At 35.8% G+C, this 14,529-nt stretch overlaps 1 long non-coding RNA gene across 1 annotated transcript; it reads right to left on the reverse strand.

The window, feature by feature from the left end:
* Positions 1 to 459: 459 nt before the first annotated feature.
* Positions 460 to 12,443, reverse strand: LOC122000154. Its single transcript, XR_006116981.1, has 3 exons — positions 11,473 to 12,443; positions 9,664 to 9,710; positions 460 to 517 (listed from the first exon to the last, which is right to left on the reverse strand). It is a non-coding gene; the product is annotated as an uncharacterized LOC122000154 (long non-coding RNA).
* Positions 12,444 to 14,529: the final 2,086 nt, after the last annotated feature.

Below are 14,529 nucleotides of genomic sequence, written 5' to 3' on the forward strand. Positions count from 1 at the left end.
GAGCGCCGGCCGTCGCGCGAAGAAGACGACACTGTAGCAAGAAATCACGAAGCCGAGCCCGTCTTCTGCACTGTAGCTTCTCAGATTTAAATCAGATCTGGATCTGATCGGACGGCTGAGATGATTCCAGGCTAAATCAACGGTGAAAAGTCATTCAAAATATGATCTGAAGGTACTGATGTTGATCTAGGGTCTGGATCTACTCTCCTGTAGGTCGGATCGATCAGATCATCACTGGATGATCCAGATCCGCCCAGTCTTCAATGAACGGTCCAGATTAATCCGGCTGGATCAATGGCTGGATGAACTCAAATCTGGATCAAAACTTCTGGATCTTTATAAATACCTCAGATCTGCTCCCCATTAAGTTGGATCGACCATATCTTCAACGGATGGCTCAGATTTGCTCAATCTTGGATGAACGGCCTATAATGCTCCGAGGCTTGATCGACTTGATTAGCCCTTGATTTGAGCCCAAATGTAGCTTGATCTGATCGGGTCCATGACCCTTTTGATGCTGCAAAATAAGAATCAAATATTAGCATCAAATTAAGCCATAATAACATAATTTACAATTTAGTCCAAAATTGATACAATGTATAAAAATGTAATGTAAATATGAGTTCTATATATGAAAACTACATCAAACCATGATTATATGAATGAGAATAGTATAGTAAAATTATGGTTATCAGGCTCTATCTGTTAAAACTTATCCTGACCTAGGTGTCTGGATCCCTTCCAAGCGCCTAGAAGCTAACGTGCTCCGACCAATCAGAAGTTGTTACCTCATCCTGCCATTAGGCTAGGTTTAGGGTGCCTAGATCCCTTTTAGGCGCCTTGATGTCATCTAGGTGCTTGGATCAGCTGATTCCATAATTTAACTCCTTTGTCACAGAGTTAGCATATAATAATAATAATAATAATAATAATAATAATAATAATAATAATAATAATTTGGACAGTCTAGTCTTGACTTTTAGGTTTCCAATGAAATCTTAGGTCAAACTGACATCTATTGTTCTCTCTTGGGGAACACATCCTCACTCACTCTTCTCAGGAAAAATTATCTGTTTGCTAAACATCTAGTCCTCTAGACCAGTCCTCATAATCCAATTTTGATTTTTAGGATTTCCCACTAGACGTTTGGTGCTCGACCCGTCTAAATTTCTGTCTGGTGTTCTCAACCCTTAGGGTTTTCCACCTAGTGTCCTCGACTCCTAGGACTTTTACTTAGCATCCTTGATCTACTAAGTCTTCTGTCTAGTCCACTTGACTAGGACTTATTTGTCCAGTTCAGTCGACCAGGACTTCTTTGCCTAGTCCACTCTACTAGGACTTATTTGCCTGACCTCAACTACAACTTTCCCATACACTTAGTCAAGTTCATTAGAACAACAATAAGTCTTAACTTTGAATTTTTACTAATATCAAAATACATGTTTGATTAGATATTGCTTCCAATACCAACAATTTTAAAATTTAGATAATTTAGTGTAATTTTGACATAATTCACTATTACACTTAGGTCTTTGATATTCCCTCAACAACAATATCAATGTGTTCTTGAATTCTCCTAATTCTGACCATACTTAAAATTTTAAATTCTAGACACTATACAACCATTAGTAAATTATGCTTAAAACTTACAAACAACCTTAGCAACATAAGAATTAATTTGAATCAGGACCAATGCACTCCTAAAAGCCTCTTAAGTCTCACTATATCCAAAATTCTATATTCTTGAGTTTATAAGTGTCACGCTCCAATGGAGTCCCTGCCCGGCAAATGGACAACATCTCCCCTATAACTGTGACAATATGAATCATAAATACAACCACAAGGCTACTTACAAGCTATAATCATCATCCCACACAGCTGGAACATATACAACCATGTAATTATATACACAGTCCACTCGGCTGAAATAAAATAATCATAACCACGCAGTTATATAATAAATAGCTCACACAGCTGTACAAAAAATACAGCAGAAAACGATAGGAAAACTCCATAAAACTAAAGCAACACACTACTAGCCAACTAGGCTTTACACATCAACCATCAGAAACATCAAAAGTAGTCATTAGGCCAAACACCAAGTCCATGACAAAATTATTACAATACCAAGTATATAAATCCAACGGAAAACTATAAAAACGTAATGCAACTAAGAGCGAAATAAAAATTGTTCTCTGATGTGACGTGGGATCAGCAAACAGATTACTCCAAGCGACTCTAAAATCACTACCTGCTACCTAAAGAAAAGACAATATACAAATGTGGTGGTGAGTGCGGGTCACTCAACGGATAATAGATAAGATCATGGTCTAAATAAAACATAGAGATCAAAGTATACTGTCTCGGTTGAGAAATATAACATGATCATACTGATATAATCAATGCATCTAAACATAACTGACAGAATAAATAAACATACCCAATATGGATCTAACACATAAGATCATGATCACTTATAGCATAATAAACATGCATACCCAACCTGGATCGACACATACGATATAATGATCAGTAAAGTCACCAGGGATCAGCAACAGATTTACTCGCAACACCTGAGCAATATAATCAATAGCATATACATGTATAATAAATGACATGTATGCAGCATGACAATCATATGCAACAATCATAGTTCAAACAATTGCAACATATCACAATCGCATGTAGCTATTATCTACTAATCATGTATGTAAATATATCTCCACAGATGCACCGCGTATCATATGAAAATGTGCATGCATGCTCCATGGTCACCCCCGCCACCTCTCAAGACACCACGACCCCTGTATGGCCGAGAGGCTTGGGTTCGTAATAACTGTACTAGCCTTTAGTACAACCAATATAGAGCGGTCGAGATGGACAGTTAGCTAAGTAGTTATTTAACTACTTAGCATCAGGGTCCCTACCACTCACATCTCTAGCCCCTGACTACTGTACCCTCCAAACCCACTACTCATGAGTGGTCGAGGCTGACAAAGTATAACACTGAGCGGCCAAGTGAGCACGACAAGACTAGATCCACTCCTAACTACCACTCTCTCTTAGTGGACGAATGGACAACTTATATGTTTGATGACTAGCTCATACATAAAGGAGTTAGTGGTCATCAAACCATCCACATATATGACTAGCGACTAGCTCATACCACAAGGGAGCAAATGGTCGTCAGTATGCAGTGCAATGATGGGCATGATGTGATAATCATAATATAGACATCATCATCATCAACGCAACCTCCCAATCCACATAAGCGCCTCCACTACAATGATCCATCTAACACCTATATCCATAGGTATGGGTAGATCTAACTAGTATCTACTAACCAACAAATACAATAAGTAGCCCACTAGACACGTACACAACATACTCGTACGTACCCTACAATATAGATATAATCAACATGACTCACTCGATATCCCACCAGACACATATGATCGCTGACATATGTCTGATTGATATGACATCTCCAACAGTCATACCAGACACGAATGTACACAACCACCTAGGTATAATCATCAAGAAATCTCCAATAATCCCACTAGACACATACAAATCTGGGTGCACACAACATGTAAATATACGATCAATATGATGACTCCTATAACACATACAAACCTATGAACAATCAACATCATATGCATAATCAACATGGTAACTCAATCAACCAGACAACCCTACAATACATACTCTACGTGTGCATACATAACAGAGTATATATATCAAGAGTCGAGATTATATATGAAATAATTAGATCATCTCTAAGGTTAAGCAGAAGTATCAAGCAGGAAAGTAGCAAACGAACATGATATAAGGTAAAGCAACCTAATCCATCAAATAATAATCATGCACTAAGTTCAAAGAACTATATAGAGGTCAAGGAAGAAATACCCGTCTTTAATATGTAGATCATGTCAATACAACTCCCACGTCAAGACACTCGTCTTAAATCATCATCATATAAATCATATGATATATAGTTTAGCTAATCACATACAACAATTAGTTAAACCCAAAACTTAATCCGAACTCGTTTAGATAACCATGTTTAATTTCACCTAATGATTCAAATCTAATTAGACGATAAATCCATCATTAATCCACCGATCAATTTCTTAATTCTCACCAATCAATCACTAATCAAATCCTATCATAAATTCTTCAATCTTTCAAATCATTATCTACAATCCATTAATCAATCCAAAATAACTTTAATTTTCACAATCCATTAAATCATCTACTAAACATCATGAATCAACCCTACATAATTCATCCACCTCAATTAATCCATCATTTAATCCATGACTTAGAACAACTAAACACTCATTAACCAAACTACATAGATTACAACCTTAAATGAAATCTAATACACGTCCATATTAACCCAATACCATCATCAACAATCAACCAATTCATCACTGAAATGTAAACTGATCTCCAAACACATAAATGAATCTATCCTATGTTCATAATTAACACCTCTAATTCCAGAATAAAATCAATCCAATGCAGCCAAACAAACAACGGATTTAATTCAATATTAATCCAAATCTATATACATCTTACCTCAATCCAGATATGCAATAACTTCCCCTCCAAATGGAGTTGTGAGAGACAGGAGTTGTTGACCTCTGCCGGAATTGGTGACCCTATCCAGTAGTGAACCCGAGCAGCAATCCTCCATACCACAGGGATCGCCACAGCTAAGGATCTGCAACCACAACGTCACTATCCAGTGCAACACGGTGACAATCGGCAGAAAACGAAAACAAGAATCAACGGCACCAGAATATACGTTCCTGTGACCGAGAGATGGCACAACTCGCAAATGCGGCGAAGAGAGATCCAAGCTCGGGGTCGGGTTCCTCCTCTTAGCTAAGAGCCAAGCCGTGCAAAGGCGATCTAGGGCGATTGGTGGTGATCGACTCATACCCATGGCAGAATCGAATCGAGAAGAAGGGAGCGACAATTAATAGAAGTTAGGGCTCGGGAGCGGCTGTAGTGCCATGATCTAGCTACACCTAGTCATGATGGTTAGACACAAGGGGAGGCAACAACAAGACGCCGATGACCGATGAATCGGCGCAGCAACATTTGGCGAATCAAGCGACTCCGCGTGAGTGAGAGAGATCGGGAGGGGGAGAAGGAAAAATCGGAGAAATGAAAATTGGGGAGAGTGAACTTAGGTATTGGTTTTATACTTAGGTTAATAAAATTAATCAACTCTCAACTTAAATGGGTATTCTAAACAGACTTTTTCTAAGGCCGATCGTTTCATCCCCTTAAACTTATCATACGGACTTCATTCAAATGCTAGAAAATTTCTAAAAATTCCCAGGAAATTTAATAAGATTATTAGTCCAATAACATCTATTATTGAATTTGTCGTATCTTACATTCTCCTCCACTAATAAAAATTTGGTCTCCAAATTTACTGCTCAACTCAGGAATCCTCATCTAAGGGTAACAACTAAGCAACATACTCATAAACCACTCCATCATAGTATTATGATCAAATCTCTAACCGTGAAGGATTAAAGGTTCCCTCATAGAACTGCATAATGATCCACTTCCAAGTAGATAGTGGTGACTCTATGGGTTATGAGTTCACCCTACTTCCGCTACTCCTACTCTGCTACCTAGCCAACTGTGTGTAAAATCTACTATCTCTAAAATCTATAACACATACTATCAACAGATCCCCTAACGTTTGTATAGTACGGCCAAACTATCCATCTGCCTAAGGGTAGAAAGTTGTAGTATAGCGAAGCTCCATACCCATGGTCTACTATAACACTGCCAGAACCGTGATATGCATCATGGATCTCTATCCTATCCAATACTCAGAGATATATCATGAAGTTTGATAATATCTCTACAGTATAACTTTACTAATTGATCCAAAGAATCTGTCCAACTGATCCATAGAATGATAGCAAATTAGTCAACCAAACAATGATTATCTACATCGCATCATATCCTCTCCGAGTCATGGGTAATCCCACAACAAAGTCCATCATAACATACTCTCATTTCTACTCCAGTATTTGAATCAACGGAAACACCCTTGCTAGTCTCTATTGTTCAGCCTCCACTTGCTGATATGCTAGACATTAAGCTATAAAATTCGTGATGTTTTTCTTCAAATCATTCCACCAATAAGAACACTTTGAATCCTTGTACCATGATAGAGATAAGGAAGGCACCCAACCTTCAAACACCTGCTGCCAACAAATTTTGAATATATCCACCATGGTTCAACATTACACGTCTATGCTATACCACTACAGGGAATATATCCAATGGGGAAGTTTATTACCATATATTTTTAGTGAGACAGTACAGTCGTGTACTCATAAATCTAACTTCCCAATGACCCTCTCTCATCATGGGGTACAATCAAGATGTAGAAATATATCATCATCCTACCAAAGGTGCATGACTACTGAAGTCCAAGGGATATCCCTTGACTTCTTGATCTTGTTGGTGCAATCGACCTCCAAAGTTTTAATATTTGACAAACATGTTTAATGGAGCTTAATCAAGGGAAGTCCTAGTCACAGCTGAGCAAGGATGAAAAGTCTACCAAGTGACTAGTCCTAATTGCAGTTAGGAAAGGGTAGTCTTAGTTGTGGCTAGGCGAGGGAAATCTCAGTAGATAGTGGAACCTAGGTAGAAGGATTCGGTAGGTGGTCTGGAGGACCCATATTGAATTCCTAGTAGGTCGATTCGATGCTGAGTTTTACTGAGTGAAGTCAGGTGGAGAAAACCCTAGAAGAAGGTAACCACTACAACAAATATGACTTTTCACAATGTGTAATTACTTTATCCACAACACGCATAGAATGCTACACAACTCAATGCTATTAAAAGTCCTAACACATTAACAATGTGTTGTTGCATGCTGTAATTAAGAGTATTTGCAATGTGCGGCTGCGCGCTACAGTAAATAGCAATCGCGGCATGTGACATGTGCTAGGTAAATAACAATTGCAGCAGGCGACGTGCGTTGTAGTTATAGTAATCACAGCACGTACTGTCAGTGATAGCCCTAGAGCCGATCATGTGATGATTGTTGTATGGACTCCATGTATCATATTCCTATATATATTTATAAAGACATTTCTTTATGGTTATTATACTTACTTGTATTAGTACCAAATAACTGAGCATAATAATGTCCTTGAGTAGAGAGTTCTTATCTATATCAATCAATTGGTTGAATTGATAATGAGATGATATAGAGAAAACTACTCTTAATCATTCCTAGTCAAGTATTAACATTCAGGGATAGTGTTAATGCGATGAGACTAACATATAGGTCAACTCGATAACTTGATCTCACAAGTCATAGATATTAGATATCAAATTGACACATGGGTATGCATTGGAGAATGTATACTGAATGACCCTCCATGAGAAAGTATCATAGATCGTTATATGAGTATCATATATTTTCTCATGTGACTATTAGTATGACTATCAGTCCTTGGACCTGAAGTTACCATGGTTCCCCACATAAGGAATTGCATACTTTAGCTTCGTCAAACGTCACCCGTAAATGGGTGAACTATAAAGGCGATTACTGGGTATGTAACAAATTATGCGGAGATATGTGAGTGATGTAGAAGGGATCTAACCCTCCTATATGACGGGAGTGATATCATGATTCTTGATAGAGTGAGACCACTAAGTGCATGGCCATGCTCAAATAAGTCAATATAAGATATTGAGCTCATTTGATTAGAGTGAGTCTACTTGGAGTTCAAGACATAGATTGATTAGAGGATGACACGATCTGTGCCTCAATTGATCAATTTAGATGTCAAGGATAGAAGGGCATTGTCACATATTGTGAGAGTCACAATAGTGATGTTGGATCTCAATATTCTTGTAACTTGGATAGTAATGATGTGTTGCTAGATACCGCTCATTGCTTATGTTTCTAAATGAGTTTAGGAGCATTGCCAACGTTACAAGAATCTATAGAGTCACACACAAAGGGCAGTTAGATGAATATTAGGTTCATATAATGGATCAAGAGGATTAGGTTCATGTGATGAACCAAATTAGATTAAGAGTAATCCAAATTAGACTAATTGAGTTGGATTCAATTTAATTCATGTGTCAAATGAGTCTAATTTAGACTATGATTCATTGAGTCAATTTAATCCAATGAATAGAGATTCATTAAATTAAATTGATTTGAATCAAAGGGTAGATTTGATCAACCATGGGAGATAAGAGGTCAAGTTTGACTTGACTTGAGAGAGAAGATGAAGGGTCAAGTTTGACTTGACCAAATGTCACCTCATTATGACTTGGCATGGGCCGGCCAATGATGATGTTCCACATCATCAAAGCTATATCATTATGTGTCACCTCATAAGGAAGACCAAGAGTCATGACTCTTGGTATTACATGGAGGTATAAAACCTCTATTAAGTGGTCAGCCATAGTAATGAAGAATAAGTATGTGCTTATTCAAGGCTTCTTCTTCTTCCTCTCTTCTTTTCTCTCCTCCTCTATTACCGAGACCTCTCAAGAGTGCTAGCACACTCTAAGTGGTTCTCTCCACCTTTTGTCCGTGTGGATACGTGTAGAGGAGTGTATACTTGACAATCTACGAGATCCGACAACCATTTGGACGAGCGGGATAAGCGAAGGGCATCGTTACAAGGGTAATACTTCTTTTTCATGTAGATCTAAAGTAGATCTAGTATAGACAAACATGTACATGAATATTTTTATTTATCTTCGCACAGATCCGTGACTAGCTTCGAGGTTTCCGCAACGCAAAAAATGATTTTTGCGGCTCGAAAGTTCTAACAGCACATGCTGTAGTTAATAGTAATCCTAGCACGCGCTACGATTATTGTTGTTGTTATAATCAATCAAATATCACACAAATTAAAACACTACATACATATCACATACAATTATAATACCATACACATAATTATAAAATCAAAACTCAACCAATTATATAACCACATGCAATCAAAAACATCACACTTAAGTAAGACAATAATTCACTTAGTAGCAATAATTCACTTAGTAAAACCAAATAACCTAAACTAGTATAAAAAAAATTCACTTGGTAATATAATTATTTCCTACAACAAAAAAAGTATATGACTTTCAATGGTACAACTGCAAAGCTCCTTTCATGCACTCTACCTCAAGCTTCCTTTCCAAATACAATATTAATTACATCATCAGTAATGTTAATTGTGTTGTAACATTCAAGTGAACACTCTTCTATTTCTTTCTGTAAATAATAAGAGATAACTCAAATTTCATACGATTCTCATAAGTAAAAATGGGATAATAAAGAGATAACTCAAATTTTATATAATTTTTTAATATAATAATGTATACTTACATTTTCTAACACATGGGTGACTATTTTTTTCTGCAAGCTGAAGGACTTGATGAATCATAATTGATTATTTATTTGAATCCACAAAATATATCAAACACTACTATCCTAAATACATCTAAAATATTTCATCAAATCATAGCTCATTTCAAAGTACTCCTTAAAACAAGACTTGCTAATTATTGTTTAAGAGTGGAAAGGGGTTCATTTGCAACGAGGAAAATGTAGAGATCAGAATAAAAACAGCTGATGTTTTTTCATACCTTTCAAAATGTAACTGTTTAATAATGTAAGCTCTCAGCAATCCTGCCTACAAAGAGAGTTAAAATATCAGAAAAACTATAACATAATAAATATATCCATACTAAATTGGATCAGAACTTACAACTACCACAAACAAGGTACTTGCTAAAAACAGATAAAAGAAGTTTGCAACAAACTGCAACACTGCAGTGAAGTGAACATGAATTAGATCAAATTTTTGAATCGCATTAAAAAGTAACACTGATGTAACATCATTTACAACTCCTTCACCAAACACCAAGCTATAAAGCAAAGGTGTCTCATCCTAATTGAGCACCTGATTTTCAAGTAATAAATTGCAAACATTAGTTAGCTAAGATAAAGTCACTTACATAATATAATATGCTAGAGTTAAGAACCTGGAAAGTGCAAATAGAATCTGTAGCAGAAAAGATTGTACAAATGGCTGAACAAACAAGAAAAGACATCAAAAAGGGAAGACTAGTGGCAACATAAAGAGGAATTAAACAAAACATGTATACAATCAAACAAAATGTACACTACAAGGTTATTTACCAAGATAATTTCTAATGTCCAATTCACCTATATTCATTTTTCTTAAAAAATTCTATGGCACCGGTAAGAGAACAGAGATCAACAAAGAAAATTATTCATTATTTTCATAATTCAAGTGAATACTTCAGTTAATTAAAATTTATAAATAGATTAGTCATATAGGATAAGCAATTGATAAACACAGCGATAAGCCTAAAAAATGAAGGAAAATAACAAGAATAAGAATTTGTTTCTAGAGAAATTCACTTCCAGATTCTATATGGATAAGAATGTTAAGATGAAATTTAGATAAATTGAATTTTCACTCAACATTAGCAATTAAGTAAAATAAACTCAAATTTTCCATTGGATAACTTCAAGTTGACTGCATTTGTCATTACTATTGAGTAATATGTGACAACAAAATAAGAAGAGTTTCTTAAAAATTTTGAAAGAGACCCAAAAACTCAAATGAGAGACTTCTCTAGGGTCTAAAGGTTTATGCATCAAGAGAAAGTCATGGTCAAGGGAAGCGGAGACTTCTCTAGGATCATCCTCTCATTTTTATTCTCAATATTTCAAGATAATTTTCTTAATGTCTCGTTCTAACATTAGCTAGATCAGTAACTATAGATTTGGTCATTAAAGTGTCAAGTTGTCCCAATTTGTAAGTCTCATGATAGAAGCCCCATACCACAATGAAACTATGAGGCTCAAAACTCAAACAAAGAAATAAACATACAAATCATTTCCCTAGGCATAAAACTAATAAGTGAAACTGGAACAAAGAATATAAAAAATACCCTACGTTGAAGATTATTGGTGGAAGCACATAGATAAAGAAGAGATCTTCACTAAAGACCATAATATGTGAGTTCTTCTCTTGTGTCAAGAGACGAATTACAATGCCAATGCACAGTCCCTACGTTCAAAATTGCCCCAAATCATCTCATGCCTTTGACTAAACAGTAAGTGCCAAACATTGAGTGAAGAAATCAAGCATTGCAAACAAAACTTAACCAATTATGTATAGGGTGTGTCATTCAAGCTCATAGACCTAACATATTTTGGGTAGTTTTTTACAGTAAAGTATTCAAGAAAAATTCTACAAATTGGAAGAACTTTAAAGATTGGGCATCCATCATAAGTAAAAATTTCAAGAAATTATTTATTTCACAAACATTCTTGAAGACATAATTACTAGGATGAACACTGAACACTGCACAAAAGATTGGGTTTAATCTATAATAGATATGCTTATTATCAGCACATACTTGTATAAATTGGAGGGAAGAAATCACTCTTGTCTTCAACAGAATCATCAAACAAATTAATCAAGTGATTGAATGAAACTTTGCTCTCAGCCTCCTTGTGCATAGCCTACACAAGTAATTGGAAGAAAATACTAGAAGATATTTGTTTAACAAAAATCTGAATTCCACAACATCATTTATTCCTACAAGAAAATCATTTCAATCAAGATGTCTCAGGATGATTTAAGAAAAATCTAAATATTTATATCTCATGATGAAAACAACTTAAAACTACATCGAGACACAAAGAAACATTCAGGTTTTTCACCTTGTAGTCGCTTTATTAAAAATTTAAATACCTCTATCTTCAAGAATCTCACTAATAGAAGAATCAAAATCTTTAAAAAAATGATTGATAGTGAAAGGAAGTTTAAGAGAACACAGAGAAAAGTCTCAAATCGCTAGAAAAACTTTTCTTTAATGTGATGTCTCAAAACCTAGCAGGCAACAAATGAACAAAATCATCCAAACTTTTGATAAATATGAAACCCATGAAGAGAAAAACTCTAGACATTTTTCAACCAAAGAAACACGTCTATTTCCCAAATTGCATCTAAATATTGGAATGCATACTGATTACTTCTAGGTGATGTGAAGTCAAGAGAAACATTCCTCATCTCCATTCAAGAAGTCGGGGTAGAGTGAAGGGTTTAGGGGGAAAAGCATCTTCTTTTCATGCTTCACCCATTCAAGAGAAGAGAGGGATTTACCGAAGAGGGTGGGTGGAGAAGTTCGGGGAGAGGGAGTTTAGAGTTTAGGCAGGGAAAGATTTCAATTGAGAGGTTCTTGGAGGGTGGTTCATCAGAGAGAGGTTGGGCGGAGATGTACGGTGAAGAGTGAGTGCAGAGAGGGAGTGGTGGAGGTTTTGGGTTCGGCAAAGGACTTTAGACGCGAGAAGGTTTTGGCCGCGAGAAGGTTTTGGCTGCAGAGAAGGTTTGACGAAGGGGTATTTTGGAGCAAAAAAATTTTGAAGAAGGAATATTTGAGTTCACTGAAAATTTTGAAATTCGTAAAAATTATTAACAACACTCATTTTGAGCACTGTTAATATTCTAATAATAATTATTGACGATGTATATTTTTTACATGCTGTCAATAATATAAGTATAATAATATTAACAGCGAACTCCGCAAGTTGTTAATATTAAATTTTAATAACGCACTCTGTATGCTATAGAAAAATATATTGGTAGTAAATTTTTTTTATGTCGTTGTTTATACAAATATAATACTATTAGTAGCACACTTTATTGGGTGCGCCTAAAAACTATTTTAACACCGTGCCATAACCGTGCGCTATTGATGACGTGTTACGCAAAGTCATATTTGTTGTAGTGAACTCTAGATTCTGGTGAGTGAAACCAAATGGAGAAAATCCTAGAAGAATGTAACCTTAGGTAATAAGAAATTTTGGAGGAGTAAACTCCAAGTAAAGTTGATCAAGTGGTTTCCAATCAATCACGTATAGTCGACCGGACTAGCGGATCTGGGTAAATCTAAGTTTAGCTTTATTATAGTACTTTGCATTACTATTATTGTTGTTGGCTAATTTAGTATTACAAGAAAGGTCTTAATGGATCAAGTGATTAGATACTAAACAGAAAAGTCTAAACAGGTTTGAGGACCAAATGTTTGGCAAGTAAATTAAGGTTAGAAATTGGAGTGGAGCGATGGGAAGGTCATGTCCCAGAAAGGGACAAACCTTAGGTCGCTGATCCAACTGAAGAAATCGGAAGGTTTTCAAGTTGAGATCAAGACAAATCTTACTGTCTTTTCTTACTCATGCATCATTATACTACTGTGCTAACTCTGTATTGTAGAGATATTATTTTTATACCGTCGAACTAACTCTGTGTTGTAGAAACTAGAAGGATCGATCGACCGAACCCAGGGATCGATCGACCGAACCCAGGGATCGATTGACTGAACCAAGCTAACGTAGCACATAGTTTAGATTGAGCAGAATAAACTTGGCAAGAAGGCGGATCAGTCGATCGAACCTATGTATTATTCAACTGAACCAAATATAACAAGCACAGTGGTATATTCGATTTCGACAGAAGTTGGAAACTGCAGGGATTGATCAACCGATCAAGGTGATTAGTAGAGTGATCAATTAATACTCTTAATTATGTGAAGATCGGATCTTGATGAAGAAGGAAGGTTGGATGATCGGGGCGATTGGTCGACCCAAAGTATTAGTCGATCGAACCCTTTTTCGATCGACTGAATGTGTCTTATAAAAGGACCTCAAGATCAACGACGATAACAACTTCTTCTATACAATCCTCTACTCATGCTTCTACTGTTCTATGCCTCAACCTAACCTGAAAGCTACTCTATCAAGAGGTGCCGAGAGAGCTTCATCTCCTACCTATTGTCGGTTTAATTTTTAGTTAAGCTTGCATTGTTTTACTTTTTAAAAGATAGTAGGTGTTATTATCTTTTCATTTGTACGAATTGCTTCTTTCTGAAGATTTCGGAAAGAAGAGTTATAGTGGATTACCCATCGGTGCAATCAAAGATCGCAGGTCTTAGAGTAGAAATATGAGTCAACCGAGCCTACTAAAAAAAATAAGATTCGAGTTGGGGGTTTTTGAGTTTGGGTCAGGTTCAAGTTAGAGAGTTTTTGGATTACGTTTGGATTTACTTGAATTTAGGTTTTAATAGATTTTTTGGTATTAAATTAAATTTTATTTTAAAAATTAAGATTTTTTTTATGTAAATCAATATTAATGTTAGTACGATAATGATTAAGTATTTGAGATAAAAATAAAAAATTATAAGAAAAAATAATTAAAATAGTCATTTTTAATCGAGTTATTTAGGTTATTTACTTCTGATTCAGACTTCGATTTAGGGGTTTCAGATTGTATTCAGGTTTGGGTCGAATTTGGATTGAGATTTTTAATAATTTTTTTAACCTGATCTAAATTCGACCATATTTAATTTATCTGAATTGACACACCTAAAGTGTAATCATATCCTTCCATTTTTATTCCACTTCATAATTAGGTA

The sequence above is a fragment of the Zingiber officinale genome, chromosome 7A (assembly GCF_018446385.1).
Source record: "Zingiber officinale cultivar Zhangliang chromosome 7A, Zo_v1.1, whole genome shotgun sequence".
In the NCBI taxonomy this organism is placed as follows: domain Eukaryota; kingdom Viridiplantae; phylum Streptophyta; class Magnoliopsida; order Zingiberales; family Zingiberaceae; genus Zingiber; species Zingiber officinale.